This window comes from Polyodon spathula, chromosome 15 (assembly GCF_017654505.1).
Source record: "Polyodon spathula isolate WHYD16114869_AA chromosome 15, ASM1765450v1, whole genome shotgun sequence".
Classification (NCBI taxonomy): domain Eukaryota; kingdom Metazoa; phylum Chordata; class Actinopteri; order Acipenseriformes; family Polyodontidae; genus Polyodon; species Polyodon spathula.
Genome location: NC_054548.1, coordinates 24,819,514 through 24,833,351, shown reverse-complemented (window position 1 = coordinate 24,833,351; position 13,838 = coordinate 24,819,514).

The window sequence follows — 13,838 nt, the reverse complement described above, 5'->3', positions numbered from 1 at the left end:
CAGCCCAGGACATGTTTCATATAATACTGTGAGAGACACTGTACACACAGGATTGCTTGCTTGTGCCCACAATACACTTACCTTTTTTTTTGCAAATTGCAATAAATTTTATTGCAATAATTAAATTAAATTGAAAATGCAATAATACCTCTTGGCGAGTTCCCAATCAGTTATGGAGAACAGAAATTGAACCATACTTCACTGTATAATGTATACCGGATATAATTGCTAACGAAACAAAGTCAATTGAGAAAGCCCAAACAAAGTTTACAACCTATTTTCTACAGTACAAGAACAGGAAGTGGAGTATTACATTATATAAGAATATAAATGAAAACCTAACTTAGGGAGTAAAGGTCATGGGTCACACTGTTCAAAATTTGAACGTAGTAAGATAGATATCATCGACAGTCACATTCAGACAAGAACTGTTTATAAGGCCTATGCATTATTATTTCCTTCATCACAGCACGGCACTTTACAATACGCTGCTAGGCTCTGAGTCTTATTTGAAACTCACTGAATTATAACAGTCAACAAAAATAGCATTATCAGCCAGGCAGCGTAATGCATGGGTCTCTGCATAATTAGCTACTATAAAATTCAGTTTTTAACACTGTAGAAAAAAATGATAGCTGCTTCCATGACATCAACATACCACGACTTTAAAGAAGAACTGCATTCTGGGAAGTCTTTGATTTGTACTCCGTGCTTCTGATTGAATCGAAAGTCAATTTACAAATCGAGGGTGATTATGATGATGTAATGTCTGGGCCGCATTGAGAACTCTATGTGCAAATCCGGTCATCGCACTGGGGCTTTGGAAATGGTCCAGCGAAGAGCTTTCAGGAGGGAACTGAATTTGTTTAGCCTAGAAAGGGTCAAATGTCCTGGGTGGATATTGGATGGACAAGGCACACACCCAGCAATGTGCATCTGTCCAAGGTAGCCTCAACAGAGTGAAATCATTCTAAATAGGGCAATCTGTGGGCGTTGCTGTGTCTCTCTAAACCCAATCGATTCTGTATTATGCAAATGTCAATAAATCAGTTGGACTGAAATGTCCTAATGGTGTTTGTGATGGAAATATAATGAGTTCTGGTTGGAAATCTCCCTCCCGACCTGTGAGGGCACAAAGTAGCGAAAGGGAAAGTCTTTGGACGGGCTGACCTGACAGTTCATTTCCAGGGTCGGGAAGTCGGTCAGCCTGGAAGAAGGAATGTAAAGCAAGCAACAAAGGCAGCTGCAATCGTTTACCAAGGGTCATGTGTGATAGCATAAAGGGGCCAGAGAATCGTTAATCTATTCCTTTGCTTTGGTTTGTTCATTGACCTGGAAGGACTGTGAGAGCCGCAGTAGTTCCTGCTAGTGAACTGTCTTTGTGTGAAAAGAATATTAGCGAGTGTTTGTTTGTTTTTCGGTGTTGTTAGTAATTGTCTTGTTTGTTAAATCACCAGACAGCTAAACACGATCCCGGAGCTGTCACTTTTTGGTCAGCACAAGCCGGAACAGCACCTCACAAGAGTCACTAAAATTATGTGTTATCACCCACCACGAGCACTAATACACACACCCTGGACTGGTGACCATGTTTTAGTATTCTGGGGCGGATAAATATTGTTGGTTGGGACTGTAAACGCGGTGGTTTTTGGCTCTGCACAGTACACATTGTTGTGTATTGCCGTGGCATTTTCTTTTGGTCACCAGACCCGGATTACAATAAAGCTTTCCAAACTGGATTACAATTGTCTGTGATTACTCCTGCACTGCATCACCTCTACATCTGTTCACAATCACCAGCCACTTTGTCACAGTGTTGTAACAGGGCGATGTTACATATGCGGGTTGTCACTGAATAATACTGAGGCAGACACAGAGCATTGAGTGTTGACACGCCGCACAGGCATGCAGATTTAATAACACTTGTGCTGCCACTAGGGTACCAGCAATGGTATGGCTATGGCTGTGCAGTAGCCTTGAGCTGCCCGCAGCATCCCTGAGCACTCATCCCAGCCAATAAGACCTCCAGACCAATTCAGCACCAGACTAGCCTACCTGCTCAATTAATTGTTTAGCATGGCATCTCCTGTTCCACATCCAAGCTGCTTCCATAAAGGCACACATGCACTCAAGAACCAGCAACAGGGCTCTCCATGTCACAGGTGTTAAGTAAGAAATTAAACTGCCTTCCCATGCTTTATAATTTCTACATCCTTACAGCTGAGGCAGAACTCTGCCTACTTTCCAAGATATATAAGGTCCTGTGATCATCGTCAGATTAAATAGGTCGGCAATCACACAGATGTTAGTTGCTTTTGTTACTGTTTTGGACAGACCGATAACACTATGTAACACAATTTTTGTTCCTGGGTAGTAAGTGTTATTTCCTAATTGCTTATGCCTCAAACGTATAGAAAATGGCTATTATTCCCCACAAACTTTGCTTTTGTGACCAGGACAGTGATATTTCAAAATATCACTATTTCCAATGGGAAAACGGGCAAATGTGTGTCTTTTCGTTCACATAAAGTCAGAAAAAAACAACATATGAATCCAAATTAACATGTATTTATACTAAAGTAATACAAAAATGACTACAAAAGATTTAGAAGTGAGTAGTTTTTCGAGATTTACGATTATACTGTATTTACCCTAATATTGGACAGTATTATTATTATTAGGTTGGGTCACCCCTTCAAGTTGATCAAATTATTTTTTTTTTTCCATATAATGTTATATTCACTGATTGTTAACACCAGTGGCACTCGGAAATCAAACAATCTGTCGTTAGACACAAAAGGAAACTCAAAATCGTTGGTGAATCATCAAAAAAAACTCCAAGGTGAAAACTATATGTAAATAATTATTAAAATGGTGTACCTAGTTCTGCCCTTCTTTTGGATGCCAAAAAACTCCATCAAATCAAAGTAATGTGAGGCCACTTCAGACTCCCTGTTTTATATCCCTGCACTGGTGAATTTAACAAATTCTTTGAGAACTGAACTGAACGGAAAACATTATTATAGTCAAAGTGAACAATAATTAGTCTTAAAAGTTCTGGATCAGAGTTATTAGCAAAACTATAGCTACCCCATGAAAATATTATGTAGAATAACTTATTTTTATTCCAGTTTTCTTAAAGGCAGGTTTTAGGGTGGAATAAATGATCTGTCATCAGTCATGAGTAAGTCACATTCTGCAAAATCAAACCAAAATGCCCTTCAGCACTTCCTGCTAGGAGCGTTTGTGCTTCGGGAGGTAAAGATTAAGATCATGAAATCATATGGACAGAGGTGGCGGCATGGATCACATTGGTCAGGAAAACACATCTTCAATGTCCATACATGTCCATTTGTATTAACATTTTTAGGTGCAGATGATGAGCTGGAATGAATCTTTGTGCTTTGTAAGAGTTCTCTTTGTTTCTCTGATGTATGGCAGGTTGCATGTTTTGCAGCAAATGCAGTATGCAGTTCCCTGTGGTGTGTGTGAAGAATTCCACCACACGTGATGGCAGACCTGCTAAACTAATGGAAACACTGCTTGTCCAAATGCATTGTGTCTATCTTCGGCACAAAATATTGAATGCATCCCAATTCAACAGGCTGCTTTTCTGTTGGTCCAATTGTCTCTGTGTATGTTGATGAATGAATAACCAGATGGTAAAATCGTGATACATTTAGACGAGCTATGAAGGTTATGTAACGTCTGGAGGCACATTAGACTGCAGATCAAACAAGTTTTACAGACTAGCTTCATAGCGCAGATGGAAAAATACTGTGCCCTTTTCTTAAAAGGCCTGTTTTAAATGAAATTGGTAAGATATTGTTTGGTTTCTCAAGAACAGCCTAAAAACATTTCATTTGTAAAGCTCTGTGGATACTCACGTACTGTCAGAGAGTAAAATAAGATGCTGCTGTTCACATTAGATTTATTGAACATGCTTAGAGCTCTCCAGGTTTTTTCAGGTCAAGCAGATTACATTTACTGATGCATTTTCCATTTACCCATGGCAGAAAATCTGCCAAAGCAGAGGGGAAATCAAACATCAGATGTTCAATAGAACCCATTAGCCCGCCACCTGTTTGTGTAGATCCCCTGCCTTTTGTGTGAAATTCAATTATAGTTCAATTATCAACAATTTTTATGGCACAATATATGTCTCCTAAATTAACCTCATATATTTGATACTTTAGCAACCTGTATTTATTTTGAAACATGCATTTGTTCTAACGATTCAGGATGCTAATTGATCCCTGTTCTATGTGAAGTTTATTTGGCTGTAACGTTCTGAGAGAGGTTTTCTGATTTTCTGAGGTTTGTTTTCTATGTTGTGTCTACAGTACTGCCTATACCTGCTACTGCTTCCCTGTTCTTCCTCTAACACACTTTCTCAGAATGCTCTCCTACCATTCCCATGGTACTAGCTTGCCTATTAACACCTACATATTCAACTCAAGTACTTAATACTCCAGCAACCATTTCTGAGTGCCAAAAGGACCCACCAGTAGTGAGGCCTTGTAACCCAATGTGGTTTTCGGTAAGGTTCTCAGTGATAAAGATAACAACAAAGTTTCAAATGTAGGAGTAGGCTTTTAAAACAACGCAATGCAAAATTTCCATAATTTCCAGCCCTTGACCTGCATTTTGCTTGTATTTCTCAATGTACGCTTAACAGCCTGTTATCCCTGAAACAGGCAGACAAGCTGTGGAAACTCCTTACATGTATTTCTGTCAATACTGCTACTGTATAGTTCATGTTTGTTCATCTAATATAAGTTTTAAAACAATGCAATTTTTGGAAGGCAAATGTCTTTATTCCAATTATTCATACTGTCATGGGTTTAAAAAAAAAAGAGTAAAACAGAGCATCACAGTTGGTACTAACATACTTTTTAAGCTTAGGTATGGAAGGAAAGCAGAACATTGATTCAGCCAATATATTTTAATAGAACTCTTTTTTCTCCCTCTTGATTAATTATTGGTAGCATTGCATACATCTAACAAGCCATGGCCCTACTGGAAATATTGGATATTTCTTATATCTCTTTACTGTTTAGGTAATAACCATAAGACTTCAGAATATTTTCAAATATGGTCTCTGTTGCATACAGTACATTGCACATTAGCAGCACAAACCTAACTCAAACCATATAAATATTCTCTCAGGTATACAGTTATATAGATAAACATGTAATTATAGCCAATCAGTTATACTACAGCCCCAGACAAAACTCAGTTTAATTTGACGTGACTCACGTGCCACGGCTCAGTACAAACACATCTCAGTTTCGTTACTCAAGTTCCATAGCTGCTACACAGCCTCTTTCAACCTGAGCTCACAACTGGAGTCCTTTAAAAAAACAACCAACAGATAGAAGGAGCTGTAGACTTTTATATCCAACACGTTGTATCAGTGAAATAATGGATCATCATCAACTGGCAACCTCAGGAATGACTACACTTGGCTAGCGCAACCACTTGTCTTGGGACGATGAAAATATTCCCCTGGCAACCCGGCTCTGCTACTCTACTTCATAATTTCCTGTTTCATCCTGGGCTGTATATAAAAGTCTAATTACACCGCTTCGCTACAACTGCTTTGTTTAAATTTGACATGGTTTGGTTTGGATGTTAGCTGTTACTACATAAACTAATGGTCAGCTGTGCTCCAATTGGCAGAATCGACCTTGAGCACTGTATAAATAAATAATAAATGTGACACCTTTTGCAGCACAACACAACTCAAGGGCCTAGGTCGGCCAGGGCGCCCTCAGCTCACCACGCACCGGCAGCACCTGCAGTCTTTTCATGGGCCTGTGGGCTTGCCTGTTAGCTGCCCGGGAGCTGCGTTGTCCTCCGACGCTGTAGCTCCTGGGTGGCTGCATGGTGAATCCGCAGTGTGTAAAGAAGCAGTCGGCTGATGGCACACGCCTCGAAGGATAGCGTGTGTTCGTCTTCGCCACTCCCAAGTCAGTACAGGGGTGGTAGCGGTGAGCGAGCCCAAATAATAATTGGGCATTTCATGTTGGGAGAAAATAACAAACAATAATTGGCAATGACTAAATTAAAAAAAAAAAAAAATGTTTGGTACCAGTCAGTTCAGTTGTGTTTTATTTTCAATACTGGTTAAAGTCACGTGCTTTAAAGAACCATATGTACCAACTATGTATGGCCATCTGGGTTTACAGCAGCTGTAACTGGAGTGTTCTACTTGTCATCTCTGCTTTTTTTTTTTTTTCAACTCTGAAGGAATTATTTGTTAAATGTTTCTATTAAGATCCCCTTATAGCACAAAACTATGTGCTTTGTATTTTACCTTTCCTTACTCAACAATTTGACTACCACGATAGCTTCCCACTGAAAGACAGAATAAAGAAACAGGAGTCTTCTCTAACACCCAATGCTGTTATGATATATCAGCACGTCACACCACCATGAAGTACCAGAATGCTTAACTGAAGAAATGGCAACAAAAGAAGGATTAGCATCTCCAATTAATAATGACATGGGCTATATTTGTATCACTGTAAAAAAAAGGCTTATTTCACAGCATTTCAGTCTAAAAGAGGTATTTCAAGATATTCTACCATTAAACATAGTATTTTTTAAAGCAGAAAAAATAGCATTGTCACATTCAAAATGTAGCATTTTCTCTAGAGATATTATACAACAAATGTTCTTAAAATGTTTAAATACTTAACTGAACAGCAGTATATGTTAAATTTCTGAATATTTTGTTTTTTATCGCCACCTTTTAAAGACATTCTATTTTCACCATCGGTGAATTGTCGAACAAAACAAAAACATAAATAAATGTAAAAATAACAACAGACATGCCCCCTTCTTGAAATATTTCTGATGCAGCTGGTGTCTTTTTCTTTAAAGACATTTTAAAGAAATCGGGCTACTCTATGCGGTGTGTTAAATCATTTACCGGAAGCAAAGTAAACCGGCTGCCAGATTCCTAAATGTGGTGTAACAGGTAGTGCGTCAATGGACTTTATTCATGCAGCGGCCATGTAGGAATTGAAAACGAGGCTTGGTGTGCTAGCATGGCTGCCGCAGCCACTGGTATGTGTAGTGAATCAACGATTTGTGTACCTCCAATTAAACAGGGAAATTGATAACTGGGCAAATAATGATATGCAAATTCCTAAAAGCACACAACAAAGGGTACAGCAGCTGGATCGAGGGTTACATTCATGAGATTGAAGGTGAATTATAAAGTGTCTTATCTGAAAATCGGAAAGTGAATACCGTACTGTGTTAACGTATATCCTCAAAAAAGTGTTTGTCTGTCAGGTTTAGTTTGAACGTTTAATTTAACTAATATGTCCAGTGTTGCTATTAACTACCTGTTTGTGTATTGTTTCCATGTGTACTGGTATTAATCATGTGTTTGTGCATTCTTTCTAAATACAGTTAAGAGACAGGAGAATGTAAAGGATGCCCTTTCTGTCACGCATTTTGTGACAAACTCTTTACTTATTCAAACACATTGTGTGTTATTTTAACACGTGTGACAGAGATCGAATGATTCTTGGTGTTAGATCTCCCTCCTGACCTGTGAGCGCACTGTGTAAAAGGAACGGAGTACCCTTAACTAAATGGCATGACAATTTATTCCTTAGGGGAGATGTAAATTGGTCATTTAAGAAGGGGGCTGAGCTATACGGCACACAAGTTCAATGACTCAGACAGAAGATGGTGTGACAATCGATGATTGGAGGAGCTGATGCACTCGTTAACCTAGGGGTCATGGGTGAGGGTATAAATAAGGGGCGTAGTGAAAGTGATCTTTTCCTTTGTATATGGTTATCAAAACAACCTAGAAGGAGTATCGTGAATTGTGAAAGTAACCGTGACTGTTTGTTAGTTTATCTTGTATTGTCTGTTTCAAGATTACTAACACGATCCGGAGCTGCAGCCCCAGGCCAGCATCAAACCCGGATATCACCACTCACTTTTTCACTGAGGAACTGTCTTTTCACCATGAGCACGTCATTTACACGCTGTAAGAACTGTGTCTTGTTTGTGTTTTGTGTGGGTGAAAAAGAACGGGACTTTTGGTTGTGGGTCAAACCCGTGGGATTTACAAAAACTGAAGCCACTGTACCACTTCCATCATTATTATTTACAGGTTTTGCCATAAGACTCTGGACATTATAATCATTAATAAACACCCTTGCACCTGTGAATCATTGTCTGTGTGATTAATCCACTCTGCACTGCACTCACCTGCACGTACTCACCACTTTGCCACACATGCGTTAATAAAGACTTGTATAGCCCAGTCACAGAAGCTCACACCCAGGTATATTGCAGTGTTACCATTTTGCTGTGTAACCTGTTTAATCATTTCAAGTTCAAGTATATATTTTTAATTGACAAGCCCTTTATTGTTACATCAGTAGACACACCATATACAGGATGTCCCATGAATGTTGTTCACATTTATTTTTCCAGTAACTTAACGTAATATTTTTCATAACTAATGAATGTTAATCAGCATTTTACAATGTGTTGAATGTAATATTTGACTAGGTATAAAGTAACCTATGTGTTTTGAATCTTGTGCAGTTGTGCTGAATTCATATTAGTGTTCATATACAACAAACAATATATTTACATAGAGGCTAATATATTATTATTCAGAATACTCAGTATTCCAAATAAGTACTGCTAAGTATAGCATATTTGTAATAAGATCAGCAGTATTCTGAATATGAGTATTAAAAACACAGGGTTAAAAACACAATAATTTACTGTATATACATTATGTATTTGGATTTATTTATAAAACATTATTCATTTATAAATAATTTGTTAAACTACAAAGTGGCCTGCACCAAGATCAAGGTTAAGTTTTTCATATTGTTATGTGAAGATACATCGCTTTGGGAAAGCGATGAAAATATGGAAGCACATGGAGAATAAGACACCAACAATGCAACGCCATATTTCTCTCCGACTACAACTCCACTGCAGTTTGACTTGCTGCCAGAAGCTGACATTTGCACACCAAGCCTCGTTTTGAGTCTGCCATGAATAAAGGCAACCTTTTGCTGTATTTAATTTTTAGTTATAAAAAAAATGTCAAATTGGAGCCCACACCAACAACACATACATTAAAATGAAGTCCTCTGAAAAGCCTTAGACTTGAGCACCACTTAGCCAAAGCAATGTAATAATGCACAGTTTTCATTGATAACACTACGTAACACAATTTTTGTTCCTGGGTAGTAAGTGTTATTTCCTAATTGCTTATGCCTCAAAAGTATAGAAAATGGCTATTATTCCCCACAAACTTTGCTTTTGTGACCAGGACAGTGATAGTTCAAAATATCACTATTTCCAATGGGAAAACGGGCAAATGTGTGTCTTTTCGTTCACATAAAGTCAGAAAAAAACAACATATGAATCCAAATTAACATGTATTTATACTAAAGTAATACAAAAATGACTACAAAAGATTTAGAAGTGAGTAGTTTTTCGAGATTTACGATTATACTGGAAATTTACTTCTAATAGTTGACAAATAGTCATCTCACTTTAGAAACACTGTTGTTCATTTCTAGGCCATTAAGCTTAAAAAGGACTAAAGTCTTATTTTACGCTTGGAAAATTATAATTAGGGCTCTTCTTTGCAGCTGTGCAGTATTGTAAAATATGATCATGCCATCTACACAATCCCAGAGATGCAGGGAAGCTGTTGAATATTTCACCCACATGCACAAATCTGTCTTGAATTTGCCAAAGCATTCTTTGAGGAATCCGGAAAAGGAATTATTTCGAAAGTGTTATTCTGATCTACTGTATCACAGTATTTCCTGCTGTCCTCTGTTTTGTTATTAGGTAACCACACAGAAGCTGAAATATGCTGGGCACTAACTCCTTTTTTCAGAGACAGCTTTGCTTTTTAATAAAGCATTAAAGCTTTATTTAATACAAAAAAGACTAAAATGCAAGTTCTGAAATCCAAAAGAATAAAATTTAGACTAAGACTAAAATGCAAGTTCTGAAATCCAAAACTGCTCTCTCGTGACAATATTAATACGTTAAATCAAAACATTTACAATAAAAACATTTCTTTCATGCTGCCGTTAGGATTCAATAAAAATAAACTACTCATAAGAACATTTATGAATGAAGAGGCCATTAGGCACATCAAATCTTGTCTGTTTCAGACCTCAAAACTTTGTCAAGCTGGGTCTTAAAGTAATTCTGCCTCAACAACATGTCTGTACTGCGTTCTTAAAACAAGCACAGCTGTTTGGATCCACTAGCACGTATAGTAAACTCCCATCTCGAGACTAGCTCTGAACATCTCTTTATATTTGGATCAACTCCGTAGTAAGACAATTTAACTCAGTCTCATTGGTAAATCTTAACAAAAGGAATCCACTGTATTACGATACATGTCAATATGTCTGCTTCACTGTTCCTTCCTTTTATTGAGTTTTGAAAGTATTAATCATTTTAAGGCACAACTTATTAAAATAAACACTTTATTTGCCTAAACTTAGTGATTCCTTTAAATAAAAGCTCTTCAATAGGCTACTACTTTTAAACCTGAAAACAGAGTTCCCTTATGGAAAGGTGCAGTGCAATATTTAAAAAAAAAAAAAAATATATATATATATATATATATATATATATATATATATATATATATATATATATATATATATATATATATATATAATATCATTTTAAAAACAATTCCCTTTCTAAATTATGTATTTTATTTTATTTGTTTGTATGTTTTGCTTTGTGAGCTTTGTCAGGACTACTCACTTAATCCATGTTCTAAGCCAGAGAAAGTACCCCAACAAAGTAATATGTAACATTTTTAAGCCATTGATTCCACGGAGGATACTTTACCTTGTGAAGAATAGGATCAATATTATTGGCTGTAGGTCCAGGAAGTATATCATTTTCTGATTGGATGCCACTATGCTGTGAGAACCACTGATTTGCGGGAAGGACTACTGAAATACAGTATGCAAAGGGGGGGTAGAAGTGAATTTGACTCGCCTTAAGCTTTACTTGTAGAGTACTGATACTCTTGTGTGTCTCTTTTCATTCAGTCTATGACCTTGTTCAAACCATGTCATTTATTACTTAACTGAGTAGACTAGTACCTTGTTCCAGCTGTCCAACTGAACCTAATAGTTTGACTGAGTAACAAAGCAAGGTTCTGAATTGGAAAAGACTGAGGCACCATGGCAGCACTGTTGAAGAGCATTTCACAAACTTAGAATACAGTTCTGTGTATATCTGGCATGCTAATAGTAAGCACTGTAGGTAGGTTCCAATGGACAAATAAAGCCTGTGTTTTCTTCTCTCTGGTATTATACGAGGACCAGTAAACGAGAAATGGGGGATTAGACAACACCACGTTCCCTTTCAATTTGAAGACAACCACCAACTACCTTGTGTATGGGATATGCCTGCCCATTGGGTAGGTAGACCCCTTCCTGGGATGATGCACTCGGTCCCGCCCACAGAAGGGTTAAATCCACCATACTGAAGAAGCCATTTCTCTTTTTCATTCTCAAGACGGTACGATAAGAACCTCTGCGTTCAGCGTGTTGATAGAAAAGAGCCTCTCAAGTCGAATCGAGTTGATTATATTTCCTTTGCATTCGTGCTGAAAGTTGGCTCACCTCTCTCCAGGAATCAAAGACTCTGAAAAAGCTCTTTGCCTTTCTGTCTTTCAGCGGCCTCCTCGCTTGCGTAGTAAACCGCTCTTTCTTATATGTCTGTCGTGTGTGAGCGACTGCCTGTGCAGTCACCCTTACGAGTGGTTGTCTATTCTTTCTTGGGAGAGCACAGATCCTCCACAGGGCTAGGCCTTGTCACATCCCCGCTGTCAACTAGATCTCGCCGGCTGTGTAGGCCCGCCTACCTCGGTGAGTCGGGCATTGTAAACAAACAGTGTGCTCTCACCTATTTATCTATTTCTACCGTGGTTTTTTGCTGTCTGATTCAACTCGCCCTCCACGGCTTCAGCCCCTGTGTTTCCCTGGTCTGTGTAGACACTGTTGCATGGCAGCCCCCCCGGTTCTTCGGTACTGCGGTGCATGCATAGCCCTTGGTACTTTGGTATCTAGGTGCGCACGGTGCTCACTGCACATGGAACACTGTGCCCATCGCTACAGAGCCAGTGTACAGACACGGACATGGCCCTGCACGGTACACTGTGCACATAGTGCCCATGGTACTTTGTGCACACAGCACTCAGTACACACAGTGCCCGGGGTGCACGCAGTGCAATAGTTGCTGGATAGCACGTCATTATAGATCACGGTGTACCCAATGCAAGCAGTGTTCGGTGCACGCTGTGTTCAGTCGAGAGCAAGACCGGATTCCATGCCTGTACGTCCTGCAGGGCCAACATCCCTCAGGAGGACAGACACACTCTCTGTGCGCGGTGCCTGGGTGACCAGCATGCCACCTTGGCCCTAAAGAGAGAGAGGTGGTGTGCAGTATCTGTGCGGCTTTTCTGCCCCGGGTGAAGGAGAACAGGTTGGAGAGAGCCACGAGGGTGAGTACCGCGTCCTCAGTGGCCGGACCGTTGGTAGGTCTTGGAGCCCCAGAGCCCCTCTCACTGTGAACTGTTCCAGGACCCCCTGCTGGACATCTCCGGCGCACAGGCCTCCCGCAGAACTTCCCATCCCAACAGATGAGAAGGGTGAAGTGGTCTAAATAGGCCAGGGACATTATGGACCTCAAGACACAAAGGTCAAGACGCCAGGTCCTGAAGCTCCTGTCTTGACAGGCACCTGCGTCTCCAGTCGCAGCCACAGCTCCAACCCTGTCCCAAGTACCATACCTTCCCTCCCCCAGGGGAGATCAGGGTGAACGGGAAGAAGCGCCCCCAACCCACAAAGGAGGATACGCTCTCGATAGCACTCTCCTTGGACAGAGCCTCCATGGACAAGCTGGGCCTAGCGGGGTGCCCCCCGGTAGACTCCACCATCGCAGCCTTGGTCAAGGCCCCGCCAGTGGGAGGCTTAGCCAGAGAACTGGAGTGTCTGAACTCGCAATGGAGGGTGATGGAGATGCACCTAAAATGGGCGTACGCCGCGGAGGCACAGGTAACCCGCCTGGCGAACACGGCAGGTATATTGGCGGCCTATATACACGATGTTCTGTGTGAGCAAGTTCTTGGCCGGAGCCTAGCTAGCCTAGCGGTGGCTCGTGGACAGCTGGGGTTGTCACAAGCCAGAGTTCCTGATGCAGAAAAGGCCATGCTTCTAGACATGCCTATATCCCCAGGACATACCTTTAGGCCAGCCGTGGAGGAGATCTTGCAGAGATCCCAACAGGAGCGTAAGGTATCCTGGTAGGTGGCCACGTTGCTCACATCCCAGCACTCCCATGTGGGGCAGGTCGAACTGCAGACAAGCTCCTCAGATGCAGACTGTCACCAGGACAGTTCCAGTTCCCACGGTCCCGCTGGGTGACATAAGGCATTGCTTATAGGGCACATCAGTGAATAACTGTCCCCTCCCAACAAGCAGGGGAAACGCAGTTTGTGGCTAGTCCAAGCACCAGCGTCCCAGGAGGCGGTTCCAGGGCCACCACCCTAGGCAGCCACCCCAGACTGACCAGCCACAAGTCCAGCAGCCCCAGCAGGGCTCCTGAAGGCTTGGGCCTCAGACCCACCTCTCGGCACACTAGCTGCATTATTGGCATGCACCTCGGACATCCTGGACCTGTGGTATCTCAACCGGTTTCTGAAACAGAGGACGTTCCAAATGCTGACTCATCGTCACATACTCCAGTCTGTCCGGCCGGGTGACTGGTTCACCACGGTGGACTTGCGG